The sequence below is a fragment of the Apodemus sylvaticus genome, chromosome 18 (genome assembly GCF_947179515.1).
Source record: "Apodemus sylvaticus chromosome 18, mApoSyl1.1, whole genome shotgun sequence".
Taxonomy (NCBI): Eukaryota; Metazoa; Chordata; class Mammalia; order Rodentia; family Muridae; genus Apodemus; species Apodemus sylvaticus.
In genome coordinates this window covers 9,742,186-9,755,594 of record NC_067489.1, presented here as the reverse complement: position 1 = coordinate 9,755,594, position 13,409 = coordinate 9,742,186, and the positions used below count along the sequence as shown (strand labels likewise).

General features: G+C 46.4%; 1 pseudogene; it reads left to right on the top strand.

Moving 5' to 3' along the window:
- The first annotated feature begins 306 nt into the window (after nt 1–306).
- On the top strand, nt 307–467 carry LOC127669044 (uncharacterized; annotated as a pseudogene).
- Nucleotides 468–13,409: the final 12,942 nt, after the last annotated feature.

Sequence of the window (13,409 nt, the reverse complement as noted above, 5' to 3'; positions counted from 1 at the left end):
TGGGAGGGGAGGAAGGAGGGGGAATTGGGTTGAGACATAAAATAAATAATAACAATAGTAGTAGTAGTAATTAATATAATAGAGATTATGAATAGAATGAAAAAAAAACATTCCAGAGATTAGCATATAAATGGTAACCGAAACTGGAAGACTCAGACAGCCTTGGCACACCTGGGCTTCATTCAAGCAAGGAACCTTGCTCAACAATAGCCTGCATCAGATAATTAAATTGAAGCCTTGGAAGTTTCATTGGCCTCTAGCTTGGTTCTGTATAAGCACATATATTTAAACATAGATAAAGTTGTTATTGCTTCTCGGCCTTTTGGCTAAGATCAAGTGTAAAGCTGTTTATTAACCTGGAAAATATTATTAGAAACATTAGCAAAATGATTAAGATTATTGATATTTTGGGAAGAAGAGTCACACACCATTCATGTTTCAAAGCTCTGTTTTGATGTGAAACAAAACAATCAATGCTGAAACTTCTAATACAAATTATTTAGACTGTTTTCTACCAGTAATCACGTAATTTTTCTGAATGAAATGTTGAGGAAAGTTTTGGTGTTTGTTTTTTCTCGTTAAAAACTTTATCTATTAAAAAATAATAATAACCGGGTGGTGGTGGCACAAGCTTGTAATCCTAGCACTCTGGGAGGCAGAGGCAAGCAGATTTCTGAGTTCAAGGCCAGCCTGGTCTACAGAGTGAGTTCCAGGACAGCCAGGGCTATACAGAGAAACCCTGTCTCGAAAAAACCAAATCCAAAATCATAATAATAATAATAATAATAATAGCCTATTAGGATTCTGTGTCTGCATATCAAATGAGGTACAAGAAAAACAGAGGAGTGGCCCCTTGTTCTGGAAAGACCCAGTGTAGCAGTATAGGGCAAAACCAGAACAGGGAAGTGGGAACGGGTGGATGGGAGAAGAGGGGGAGGGAAGGGGGCTTGGGACTTTCGGGGAGTGGGGGTCCAGAAAAGGGGAAATCATTTGAAATGCAAATAAAAATATATCGAATAAAAAAAAAAAGGATTCTGTGTCTGCCTTGCCCAGTGGCCAGAGCTCTGGGCATGATGCCAGGTCCTCCCATAATCCACAACCTATGCCCCACAGTGGTCACAGAAGATGGTTATGCCATCAACTTGGGGCCACCTATTTACTCCACAAGTGGTAGCAGAGGACGGTTATGTCCCCACAAAAGCTTGCACCCCAGGGCCAGGCCTTTCCTCTGTTGCGGGGAGCCAGGCCACAGGCCGTATCTCGTACACCTTGGTACTTACGTACAGTTCCCCTTCAATAACCTATCTGCCTTCCTTTAACTGCCCACGCACCTCTGTACAATTCCATGTACGGAGGCCTAAGAACCTTGAAGCTCCAACAGAGGCCATCCAGATCAAAATGCACACCTGTGATGACACTCAATACTACACTCATGATTTAACCACAGACCGCAAACATTATCACCCGACAGGAAGAAAAGCACATTCGTTTCCCGTGAATTCTTGCTGAATGCTGCTCTGTTGGACTAAGAAGGGCTCAGCGCTGTTTCTGGACTGTTTTATTTTTCTTCTCTGTTTTTGACATCAAGTCTGTAGCCCAGGTCGGCCTCAAACTCCTGATTCTTCTGCCTCCGCTGGGATTTCAGGCACTGGACTTTTATTGTGTTTTTCCAGATATAAACATGAGGAGTTCTTTCCACATGAATGATGCTAAATGTAGTTTTATTACAGGAATGTCTCTCAGACTAACAACTCCCTGAAATCATGAGATAACGCTGTGTGTGTGCACAGAGGGTTGTTAGGAATCCTCCCCGACAGTCTATTTAGACCACCACTGGAGTTACAGGAACCAAGAACCTAGAGCTACTGGATATCTAAAGATAACACGTCCAGCAGGAGGTCCCCAATACCCTTGAGCACCTTCTGAGGTTTCTCCAGGAAGTCACCACTCCGGGTTCCTACTGGCAAAGCAAGGAGACAGAAGGACTGAAGAAGTAGGGTTTCCTTCAGGCACTTTCTCAAGCACGAGTCTTAGGGAAAAGCAAGCCCAGGCTTTGTTGCAGGGTTCACTGTGGCCTGTCTTTTACACACAGAAATAATTCTACGCTGTGGCCTCAACTCTATTTCTTCTCCACTATCAGCCAGTGCTCCCAGAAGCGAGCGTACAAATGCCTGGTTCCCATCCAGGTCAGAGCCATCACACACCGGCTCTCGGCACTCCACGGTCATTTACGCAGTGATAAAATCCACAGAATATTTCCAGTGGCAGGCAGAGGCAGAAGCAGCCCATAACCTAACAGACTGCCGGGCCATTATCATTTGAATAATGTCAGAGAATTATATTACATTTCAACCCCCAAAGCTATGATAAAACAAAGCTCTATGCCGTCTCTCCTTGGAGGTGGCGGGGTGGCTGTGTAAATTTCCCTTCTCTTCCTTCTGAGATCGAGTGAGGGGACAGTGAGGGGTTTAAAAAGAAAGCAAGCCATGGACGTGAAAGAAGGGCAGTGGGCAAGATCTACAGCACCAGCAGCTTCAGCTCATCTGCAGGATACAGCAAGCGGAAGGTTACAACAGGACGGGATCTGGGAGGCAGGGAGGCTGCAAGACAGAGAGGGGAGTAACACTGCAGATCCCAGAGTGCCTGCTGCCGCAGCTGCTCACGACATGGGCAACAGGTGGGGAGCCCGAGCTGGGGGAGCAGAGCCTAGCTACGACAGCACCCACAGAATGACCATCAGCACGCATAAACAGGCACCCCAAAAACCCTCGCCTGGCACCTCCCACCTCATAGCACCTCCCAAGGGACTAGAATCACCTCCCCTTTGAAAATGATGGTGATCCCCTCTAAACAAAGACTCAAATTTGGGGTTCAGGTTCTCAAGCGATCTGGTGTGCTGTTTGTCCAGACAACGTGAAAAATTACCACACATGACAGCACACAGCTAGAGCCAACCACTCTGCTGTAAAGGAAATCTGTGGGGAATCCTAAGAGTTTCAATAGAAAAGGCAATTAGGCACACAAGTGGTAAGACAATTTGTACAGAGAAAGCCGAGGAAATACTGCGCCACCTTCAAAAGATATGGGGGGCGGGGGCAGGGGGGGGGGACAAGCTGGAAACTTAAATGAAACAGTTGAGACTGAAATTTTAATTCATGTGTTGAAGGTAATAACATTAACAAAACCTACCAGAAAAATAGAAATAAAACGCACAGCAGAGCACACGACACAGCAGGAAGATCGCAGGCCACACACGAGAGCACGAGCACTCCTGACAGAAAGAAAAGAAACTGCAGGTGAAGAAACCGGTGACAGCAAAGGACTATCTATCACCAAGCTCTCCAGAGGGGACAGGAAAACAAAGGGGAAATGATGTTGGAAATCAATAACCAGGCTAGACCTTCTAACAGAGGGAATGACTGGCAAGATGGGAAACGAGTCTCCACTCTTACAGTCCGCACTACTGCAAGCCCAACGTCAGTAAAGGCAGAAAGGGGCAGACTCGAAATAAGACAGACGGCCAGAAAAGGCATGAAGTGTTGAAAAAGCTCAGGCCTCAGAAACTTAGCGATCGATCAAAACCTGTCCGTCGGGAAGGAAGGACAGTCCAGGGGCCCGAATCTGAGGAGTATCACCTATCCCCTGGGCCTTTGGGATAACTGCAACAGGAAAGAAACGCAAGACGCTGGGTAGAGTGGCATACACCTGCAATCCCAGCAGCGAGGAAGCTGAGGCAGGAGGATTGTGGGTTCAAGATCAACCTGGAATATGCAGTGAGATGAGAGAGGGGTAGAGGGAAAGGAGGAGGAAGAGGAGGAAGGAAAGAGGAAACAGCCTTAGGCATTCCAGAGATCTGTGTGAGAGAGAACATAGCCACTGTGTGCTGGGCAGCTCTGCCGTGTCCAGTGAGCAATGGTGGGACAGGTGCACTTATTTCTGATGTTCAGAGTACAGCCAAAGCACCGGACTTAATGGTGACTGCTAAACACGGCACACACCACACTGGCCACAACTGCAAAGAGAGACGGGAAGTTCAGGGAGCTCAGACGAGCCAGCGCATCTCTTCACACACGAGCTGGCTGTCGGGTGACAATGCCTAGAATGGATGAGAAATAAACATGTAAGTCTCTGCTAGAGCTAAAGAGTTAGCCAAGGAAGAGCCTAAAAGCAACAGTCCAGTGACATGCTGAACAGCTGACACGGAAGCACATGAGTGAGGAGGAGTCAGGGGGCTGCCCTGAGGAGACAGACCAACAGAAGCAGTCACCAGCAAGTCAAGCAGTGAGCATACAAGGCTGAACATGCTGGGCGTAGGCACACACCTCTGGTGTGCATCCAAGTCCACAAAACAAGTAACACAGCAGGAGTGAAGAGTCCCCTTGTGTCCTGCTAGGTCACTACCGCTGTGATGAAACAACACCATGACCAAAAGCAATTTGGGGAGGGAAGGGTTTATTCGGCTCACACTTCCACACGGCTATTCATCATCAAAGGAAGTCAGGACAGGAACTCAAGCAGGACCCTGAGGCAGGAGCTGATGCAGAGGCCATGGAGGGGTGCTGCATACTGGCTTGCTCTTTGTGGCTTGCTCAGCCTGCTTTCCTATAGAACCCAGGACTGCCAGCCCAGGGATGGCCCCACCCCTCCCTCCATACACTGGGCCCTCCCACATCAATCACTAATTAAGGAAGCGCTCTACAGGCTTGCCCACAGGCCAGTCTTATGGAGGCATATGCTCAACTGAGGCTCCCCCCTCTCTGATGACTCTAGCTCGTACTGAGTTAATGTAACCACCAGTTAGCACACCATGTCAGCCATGGTCATAGGCAATGAAGCTGGTCCAACAGACGCCCTAGGATGTGAGATGGCAAGGCAGGAGGTTGTTGTCCTCAGTGGAGGTGGGAAATTCCACTCTGTTACTGTATACTAAAAGTTCTAACCCCCACCCCCATGCCTCAGGATGGCAGAGAAGCAGAATGGGGCACTCCCTCCTTCAACTCTAATTCCTTGTGCATGGTTGCATTTAAAAAAAAATGAACAAATAGGTAAACCTCCCTCACAAAACACACAATCATATATTTCATGTTATCTTTAACTTCTTTCACTCAATACACCTAAAATTAAACAGTAGGAAAACAAGTGCTACCGCGCCTGTACTGCTGTTTTGTGGGAAGCCAAGTACATAGGCACGATTGGTTTTTTTGCAAGGAAATAACCATAATAAGGCCTACCACATTAGGGATACCTCGAGATGGCAGGAAGCTTAATAACCCTCCAGCAGGACAGATCGCCTGGTCTACTGACCAGCTCAGAATCCAGCGGTCCCTGTCCTGGGGCTTCGGTGCTGAATCTGTGACCCAGGCTGATGAACTTCCAAAAGTACCAGGAAATAGGGAGACACCATATCTGCAGCCTTTAGCCACAGGCCTGTGGACTTACTCACTTTTTAAATGGTATGGCATTTGAAAATAACACATTGAGGAAAGAGTAAACCAGGGACAATTTTGCCAAACAATTAAGTCCAAGAAATGTAGAAAAGAAACATGTTTAGGGCTAAGAATAACTGTAGGACACCAGATGACCCAATCCTATCTGCCTCTGCGGAGGGAACCAGAGGCCCAAAGTGAAATTAACTTGCAAATAATCCTGGCTCTCTGGGGAAGAGAGCATCCTAAAAGGAAGTAGGAATGTGTGTGTGTGTGTGTGTGTATGTGTGTGTGTTTTAACTCAGCATATCGATAGATGTACCTTAATAAAATAATCTCTCCTCAGAAAGCATACACATTGGAAGAAAAGCAGACTGATCATTAAAAAGTCTCTGATGTCCTCAATAGGTGCACTGTAAAGTCCATAGGATGCTTGGCTGGATAGGACAGATCCTGGGTCGCCCTTGGGAGGGTACAGTTAGGAAAGAGAAATACCAAAACATAGACACCAAATCGCACCGTCCTTAGATTAAGGAGCAGAAGCAAATGGGAACTGGACTGCTCAGTGTCTCTCCAGATCTGAGGAAAAGGTTAGCTGGACACAGTATAGCACTTGGAGATCCAGAACTGAGAGACAATTCTAGCGAGAAATGTTTAGAAAATGTCTAGGAAACCTATGTATCGATTGAGCATGGATTCTAGAATTCCATACCTGACTTCCCATGACAACACAGAATCCAACTTCAGGCACATTAAAAATTCAACAAAATTATTATTTCAGATCATACATATATGGAACATAAATGAACTCTGTACTTAAATTTAGGTCTCACTCCAAAGTATTTCAATATAGTTATGTAAGTATCCACAAATCTGAAAAAAAAATCTGAAGCTCAAAACCTTCCTAACACACATTTCGGAAAAGTGTGTTCACCCTATAGTAATACTTCATATATACTCGTTGACAGCTTCTTCACTACTTATGGTTTGTGCATATATATGCCTGTATGTATGTGAGTATGTGAATCTATGCATGTATGAGTATACATGTACAATACATGTGAGGGCCAGTGGTTGTTCTTCAAGTGCCATCGACTGTAGGGGGATGTCAGTCCAGCAACAAGGCTACTCTAGATGGAACAGACACACCCTTAGCACACACCTTTAGTTCCAAACAATGAAGGTAAGGTTAGTTTGTAGAAGGAAGGTCCCATGGAAAGTGATGTCTAAATGAGTGGCAGACAAAGTGACAAATCAGAGAAAGATTTGACAGAGTAGGATACGCCCAACCCTCACGAGAAGAGAAAGGAGGGAAGCAGAGAGAAAAGGCAGTTTTACCAGGACAGTGATGAGAGACGGTGACAGAGAGAGAACAAGCCAGGCACAAGTGAAAACAGGAGGAGGCAGAGAATGAGGAGCCAGAAGATTAGAACAGACTGCCCAAGGTAATATAAGGCCAAGTGAAACAATTCAGTCAGTGGCCAAGAGAGAGACCAGACTGAATCAGTCAGCCTGGAGAGGAATCTGAAGCAGAACAGCTGAGTTGAACTACTTAGCCAGAGTTCATAAAGATCTAGAAAGGGTGAGTTTATCAGTAGTAAGGCTCAGAGGCTGAGACTTCTAGTCTAGATAAGATTGTCCAGAGTCTAAAAGCTTCCAGGACTAGGCCTAGGCTAGCAGACAGAGGCAGTCAGGCTCTGAGATGACAGTCACATCCGGTGAATAAAAGTTACTTTTACAATCAACCTTGGTTTTATTTTTAGACAAGGTCTCTGACTGGACTAGAGCTCAGGTGAACTAGGTAGACTGGTCAGCAAGTCCCAGACATCCTCCTGCCTCTGCTCCCCAGTGCTGGGGTGACGAACTCACACTATCGTGCCTGACCCGTTTTATTTATTTATTTTTCCTTACTCAGATTCTAGGAATCAAAGTCAGGGCTTGACTTACTCATCCATCTCCCTGGCCCTAGATCTGATTTTAATAGCAAGATACCAAGATTAGCAACATGAAGGGACATGTGTCACTCACAGAGGCAGCTGGATTTACACAAAGAACACGCAGAAGGCAATACACCTTTCCTCTTTATGAATGAAAGACTCCCAGGACTGCTTTATAAATAAATAAATAAGTAAATAAATAAATAAATAAATAAATAAATAAAGTCTTTATGATTTACAGAGCTGTCATCAGGGATCTGACAAAATACACCACACAGTAAAGAACAGAGTGGACATTGATCAGAACATCCCTCAGAGAGCAAGGAAACCTCAGATCCGCTTCCTGCCTCCTGTCTCCACAAGCCTCAGGGACTTCAGCTTTATAGTGATCTTTGTGTGAGGACAGCAAGACAATCCTGGTGCCCATTTCAGACAAAATAACTGTAGCCAAGTCCACTCAGTCCTCATCACAGCATGTAGTCACACCCATAAACTCAAAAACAAGGAAGATACTTAACACCTGGTCCGCAGATATCAGGCAGACAGACTCAGATTCTACTCAGTGATTCTGAGGCAGAGATCTGGGCAATTCAACACCACCTCGCCATCACCTGAATTCTACTAAAACCATGAGTCCAAAAGAAGAAAATGAAAGACACGTGGTCTTTAAATGAGAGCCACCTGAGCTCAGATGCAGAACGGGGTGACCCCAAACTCCTCTCTGCCCGCGGGCCATTTTCAGTGACTCAGCACCAAGAACTGGCGCTGGGAATGCCACACCCATGGATCCAGAGGAAGGATTCACTATGGCAAGATGTCATTCCTGGGTGTGGGTGCAGCTCAACCACAAAGCACCCTTCCTTAAAACACTGGTAAGACAAACGGCCACGGCGTGACCACACAACCACCAGCACCCAGCGGAAACCCTCTTCCAAAGCAACGTCGCAGGGCTGCGCCACTGAGCACGCGTGCGTTTGTTGTTCCGGTTTGCCCGTTTTGTTTTCTCAAGTTAGGTAATCATATGACCATAGGTTCACTGGGTTATTATATTTTATGTAAGGCTCAGCAAGCTGCTAAAGATGGCCAGAAGGCACAGGAACAGTAAGGGAGAGGAAAGGATTTGTAGCAGTGAGTTCAGATAAGGAAGGGGCTCCGAGGTGGGGAAAGCATGGCTCAGTGATGTAAAGTAACACAAGACCCGAGTTGTCAAAGAACATTCCGGGAGGGTAACAAGGCTGGTGCCAAGGCCTAGCGGCAGGAAAGAACAAGGAGCGTAGGGCGTCACACTGAGCCACAGTACCGGACAGCTTCCCATAAAAGCTCACGGTGAACCCCGGGACAGAGGACATTTTGCAGAAAGCCCCGAGAGCCAGAAAGGAGAAATCTGGATGTGACAAAAGGCAACCAAAAACATCGTGCCGAGAAGTGACATGATAAAAATGGCTTTAGAAAGATTATCCCAGCAGCTGTGTGTAGGATGGTTTCAAGCCGAGAGAGACCGGAGGCGGCGGGGAGATCTGCTGAAAGAATGTTCTCCTAATTCAAGCACAGTGTGGGGAGGCGTGGTCGGGCGCAGAGCCTGGGTGGGAGAGCAAGGGATTCTGGGACCCGACCTCAGTTTCCCTGCCTGTAAAATGTGAGGCTTGACCCAGCAAAGATTCGGCTTGTATACTTTTTGACTCAGCAGAATTCCATCCTGAGGCCTCCGTTAGATCAAAGCAGGGAGAAGAAACACAAAGTCTCAACCTCACACCCAGCCTTGGCAAACTAAAGTTCATGCATTTTTATCACATCTTAAAATCTCAGATATACAAGATTGCACCATGCTAAATAAAAACATCAGAGAACATTCTCCAGGAGTGGGTTGGTGGCTGCCCACCCTCCTCTTACAGGCAGAGGCCAGAAAGCCTCGGTGTGATCCTCCCCGCCCCCACCAGCGCCTCTTCCCCATCTTAGTTGCAACCATGTCATTTCCTAAACGGTGCTCATCCACCACCCTCTCCCACCTCTGTCACAAGCATCACCCACTGAAGGTGCCACTCATCCTCTGGACCTCGGTGTCCCCGCCCACTTGCTGCTCACACACCCACTAGCATGGAAGTCCAGCCGAAGAAGCAAGAATGCCTCACGATCCTCAGCGTGAAGCCCTTTCAGAAGCGCTTCTTGTCTTAGGCTAGGGCAATGGCTCAGTCTATGAAGTATTTGCTATGCAAGTCTGAGAACCCGAGTTCAGATGCACCACATACAAAGGCAGTCATGGTGATGTACGCCTGTAGTATTGGCACTGGTTGTGCAGGGACAGGATCCATGGAGGTGAGTGGCCAGCTAGCCCAGCCAAGTCATGAGCTCCACGTTCAGTGAGAGCAACTGTTGTAAAAAAACAAACAAACAAACAAACAAAAACAACAACAACAACAACAAAAATAGGGTGGACAAGATGGCTCAGCAGGTAAATGCTCTAAGGACCTGAGTTTCACCCTCAGGACTTACATGTAGGAGAGAACTGATTCCTACCTTGTACCCATCCATGCACACAGGTGCACACACACACACACATAATAGATAAATGTAAACATAAATAACAGAGAGTGAAGAAGGTATCCAACATTGACTTCTGGCTTCTCTATGTACACGAAACTGAACACCCACATAAATATGTACACACAAGTGCAACCTCAAAGGCTCTCCCAAGCCCAGGATCAACCTTACCACTCAGTAATAATTAAAACTCAGTGTTTTTAATCAACTTCCCCACGCCCTGGTCTGAACTCCAATCACAGGTAGAGCCTGTGAGCATTAATTCCTGAATCCCCACATACCCTAAGGTGGCTACCTTTACTGCCTAACACCATGGTACCTAGAAGCTCCTAACACGAGTCTTGACATGCACATAACACACACACAGCACAAGCCTGGGTGTGCCGTTCTTACCACAGTTGGCTTAAAAACTCACAACTACAATCTCCAGAGGAAGTTCCAAACCAACAGCAGTGTGAGGCATCCAAGCATCAGTATTAATGTCCTAACCCAGTGAACTGACACACTTTTCACCATGTCTGAACTGATGAGAACAAAAGAACTCCCAGAAGCTTCCCAGGCTGGTTCCCAGCCCTTCCCACCGCTCCCCTCTGTGCCTCCATCCACTCTCCCTGGGACTGACACTTCCCTGGTATCTCTCCTACACGGCTACTCCTTCCACATCTGTCCCAGGCTCAAGCCCTCCATGCCCTCCTCTCTCACAGCAATTCTCTCATTGCTATTTAAGTGAACATTTAAACTAAATATAATTATGATTTCATTAACTCCCGTTCTTCCTATTGACTGCATTCCCCGATTTCCCAGAAGGTCCTTAGTGTAAATAAGTCCTAGCTTTATTGGCCAGAAATGCAGACAAGGAAACAAACTAACTCCCCTAAACAGGATGGGTTTTCTGAAGTATTTTTAAATTATTATTCTGAGGTACATAGTAGTAATTCTTCAGAGAAGTAAGCCTCATCCTTTTTCTATAGAGAAGCAGGAAGACCTTTGCCATATTATGACACCAGGTGTAAAAGTTCAGGTTTGCACCCCACCCGTAAAAAATACCTAACTTTTCAATGGATCCGTGTAACCTATCTGCAAAAGAGAGGTGGCTGTCACTGACTTAAGTCCACCAAGTCCAAACTCTCTCTTAGTTTATAACTGCTTGGTCTTTTAAGGAAAAAAAAAATGTAGGAGAAACAGACAGTGCAGCAGTGTGACAACTTTTTGTCATTTCCAAAATTAACAGCTTGGAATAGGAATGAGTATGAGTATATTCTCATAGTTACCCACCACCCTCTCCCACCTCATTCACAAGCATCACCCACTGAAGGTGCCACTCATCCTCTGGACCTCCGTGTCCCCGCCCACTTGTCCCCACCGACTTGCTCCTCACATACCCACTAGCATGCGAGTCCACCTGAGCCAGCAAGAATGCCTCACAGTCCCCAGCGTGAAGCCCCATCATTGCGACATACCTCCTGTGCTGGGGGAGGGCTCAGTCTGTGAGTATTTGATGAGCACTCTTTAGGCATAACGTCAGTAAAACACTTGAGCATGGTGTCTTAGGGACACAGGATGAGCATCCTTTTTAAGAAACTGCAGAATGATCCGGGCAGTGATGGCACACACCTTTAATCCCAGCACTTGGGAGGCAGAAGCAGGCGGTTTTCTGAGTTCGAAGCCAGCCTGGCCTACAGAGTGAGTTCCAGGACAGCCAGGGCTACACAGACAAACTCTATATCGAAAAAGCCAAAAAATAAAAAAATAAAAATAAATAAAAATGAAGAAGAAGAAGAAGAAGAAGAAGAAGGAGGAGGAGGAGGAGGAGGAGGAGGAGGAGAAGAAGAAGAAGAAGAAGTAGTAGTAGTAGCAGTAGTAGAAGTAGTAGAAGTAGTAGTAGTAGTTGCAGAACGCAGAGGACACAGAAGAGTGATTTCTGTGTGACTAGTCATGCTGTCCATGAGGGCCTCAGTGGGCACAGGATAAACTCCCAGGTCACCTCACTCCAATGTTCCTGGCCACCACTTCCATCTCCTCAATTATACATGTCAAAAGGAGAGCCCAGTATCTGCAACTCCTTAACAGAACTCACTGCACTCGGCACAGAACACACGGTCAGAACGAAACCAGGAAGGCAGGGCTCCTCACCGCTGCCTCCCACACAGAAACATAATGCCCACACTAAGTCTCTAGAGCAACTCTGCCAGGCCGATGCTCCAGGCCCTGCTCCCAAGCAAGCCTCCAGACCCGAGCTCTCTGCCTGCTGTGCACCACACAACCTTCATGTCTCTGCTTCTCACCAGACCATGGGATTCTCAGGCCAAGACATTAAGTCCGATTCATTTTTTTAACCACAGGCATGTGAACCTTCTAGACAGTTTTTCATCCACGGGGTAAAGGTTCAGGTGCAAAGCAAGAGTGGTCACTGGTTGCGACATGAAGTCAGGTGGGGGCAGAGGCTCAGCTCCTCCTCTCTACTCTAAATTCAGAAAAGGCCTGCCCATAGTGACTTTAGCGTGTCAATGTGATGACCATGGACTGTCAAGTCTATCAGGAGCACAGGACACATACCTGCCTCACCTCCAAGTGGCAGGAAGATTAAAATGGGTGATTTTGAGCCTAGGATTCACTCTGGGTGCTGTGTTCAGATATACAGATGGTGTTCCTCTTGCATAGTAACAGTAAGTGGCTAGTTCTTTGTGAGGGTGAAAAAAAAGGAAAGCAGGAGAAAAAGAAGCAGCCAGAAGCAACAGAAACTTAAGAATCAGAAGGACAAAGTCTGGGACTGAGAAGAAGGCAAATCCCTTGTAACCCTTAATATTTTGCGATGCCCTCAAAGAGAAGATGGTGAGAGACTCAAAGGAAGGTCAGGAGACAGAGAGACCCACTCTCCACTGGGAACACTCAGAAGGCACAGTGTGGTTCAGTTACATTATTTACAAATAGCAGGCGCCAGCGAGAGGGACAGGCAATACCTGTTGTCGGCAGAGGGGAAAGAGAAGAAACTTCCAGCTACCAACCATCTGGCCAGGGCACCTTCCCAGGTGGACGAACAGGCCCTGAGATGAAGATTTCAAAATAGATTTATTTCCAGACTGGACACCATTCAGAAACTAAATTTAGCCAGCTTGAATTCTTTTTTAAAAATGCTATCCCATTAAGCCTTTTCATAGAGGAAGTCTACATTTCATTACAAAGCGGAACACGGCGTTCTCAGATCAGCTGGAGGCACAGGAGGGGCAGCTGCAAGGTGCACACAGTTGGCAGACACACAGTGGATTTGAGGAGGAGAGATGGCTCCAGGCAAATGAACCAAGGGACTCTAGCTGTAGTCACCTTGAAAATCAAACATAAAAGCGCTTGTGGTCATTATTTTAAAAGATAAGCCATTTGGTAAATTAGACAAAGTAAGTCTTTAATTTGCCTCTTTGTTGGCAAGCCTCTGTGACTCAGACATTTCTCAAATTCGTGCCAGCTCCTTCCTTACCTGGTGCTTTAAATTCTTTGATCCTTTTACTCATAT